A 2138-nucleotide genomic window follows, 5' to 3' on the forward strand; every position below is an offset into this window, starting at 1 on the left:
TGACTGCAATATTTTAGGAAAGAGATACTGGTGGCTTGGACCATGGTAGCAATGGAAGTGATGAGAAGTAAAGGGATTCCAGGTAGGGCCGGCCCGGTGGCGCACTGGATAGTGCGCCGCTTGGGAAGCGTGGCGGCGCTCCCGCCCGAGGGTTCGGATCCCACATACAGACCGGTTCCCGCTCACTGGCTGAGTGAGGCGCGGGAGCAACGCCGAGGGTTGCGATCCCGTTGCCGGTCCCCGGTCCGGTACGGGGGCAACACTGAGGGTTGCGATCCGTTGCCGGACACGGAAAAAGACAAAAGACAAAAAAAAAAAATTGATAAGGAGAATGAAAAGATAAGCCATAGAAAAGGAGAAAATATTTGCAAATCACATATACAATAAAGAACTTGCATCTAGAATATATAAAGAACAATTAAACCTTAACAAAATAAAACAAATAACTCAATTTAAAAATGGGCAAAATATCTTAAAAGACACTTCTCCAAAGAAGATATATGGGGCCGGCCCGGTGGCGCACTGCTACAGTGCGCCGCTTGGGAGCGCAGCGGCATTCCCGCCGAGGGTTCAGNTCCGGTACGGGCGCGACACTGAGGGTGGCGATCCATTGCCGGACACGAAAAAAGACAAAAAAAAAAAAAAGAAGATATATGGATGGCAAGTAAACATATGGAAAGATGTTCAACATTATTAGTCATTAGGGATACGTACATTAAAACCACAATGGGGGCCAGCCCCGCCCCCATGGCTTACTCGGGAGAGTGTGGCACTGGGAGCGCAGCGGTGCTCCCGCCACGGGTTTGGATCCTATATAGGGTTGGCTGGTGCGCTCACTGGCTGAGCGTGGTGCGGGTGACACCAAGCCAAGGGTTGCGATCCCTTACCGGTCACAAAAATGAAAAATAAAAAAATAAAAAAAATAAAAAAATAAAAAAACCACAATGGGATACCACTATACACCTATTAGAATGGCTAAAATAAAGAACTGAATTAATACAAAATGTTGGCCATGATGTGGAGTAACAGAAACTCTCACTCATTACTGGTGGAAATGCAAGATGTACAGCCCTTCAGAAAAAAAATTGGCAGTTTCTTATAAAGTTAAACATACATGTATCATATGACCAAGCAATCCTACTCTTAGGTATTTATCTGAAAGAAATGAAAGCTTATGTTTACAAAAAAAAAGTATGTGAATATTCATAATTGGCCCAGAACAAGCAATCAAGGAATGAAGAGACAAACTATAGTAATCCATACAATGGAATACTACTCAGCAATAAAAATAGATTATTGATTCATACAACACCATGGGTGAGTCAAATGTGTGTTACTTAAAACATCATTGTTGGGGCTGGGTGATGGGTACATGGGGATTCATTATTCTATTTTTGTGTATGATTGAATATTTCTATAATATAAGTTTTAAAAGGGTATTTTAATGTAGTATTTTAATGACATCACAATTTCCAGGTACCTCACAGATGTGACTTAAGTTCCATGTTCTAAAGCCAGAAGCTGCATCTGAAATGTTACAGAGCAAACTGCTCCTTAAATGAAGATTACATCTGGTAATGTAAACAATTTTATTTATTATCTTAAATTAAAGTTAGAAACATTTTGAATGTTCTAACACAATCTGAGAGGAAATAAGACTTATTGACTTATTGGGACTATAAAAAGTGTAGAAAACTGCTGGATTCAGCAGTCAGACCAGGCAGTCTGATTTGTAGGACAGAAGACGGGGTTGTGAGTGAGCACTTTTCCTCCTGTGAGTCTGTCATAGAGTGTATATGTGAAAGAAGAAGGAGGTTTATTAAAGCTCTATGTTTCTATTTGTCTTCTTTAACTTGAGATTTTCTGAAGTTTGAGAACAGCAAGTAATGAATCATTCTCCTAGATCTTATTGTTTGAGATCATTTCTTTTTGTTTTTTTTGGAGGTGACCAGGACAAGAGCTGTTCCTGGATGTTTTATTGTTGTTATTGCTATTATGAGCATATATTTTTATTTATGACATTTTTCTAATCCATTACTGATGTAATATAGGAAGTTATTTATTTTTATAAGTTGATCTTTTATTTGGCCACCTTATTGGATTTGGATTTTATTATTTCTTTTTTTTTTTTTTTCCTT

This window comes from Galeopterus variegatus, unplaced genomic scaffold (assembly GCF_000696425.1).
Source record: "Galeopterus variegatus unplaced genomic scaffold, G_variegatus-3.0.2 Scaffold3927, whole genome shotgun sequence".
NCBI classification, from domain to species: Eukaryota; Metazoa; Chordata; class Mammalia; order Dermoptera; family Cynocephalidae; genus Galeopterus; species Galeopterus variegatus.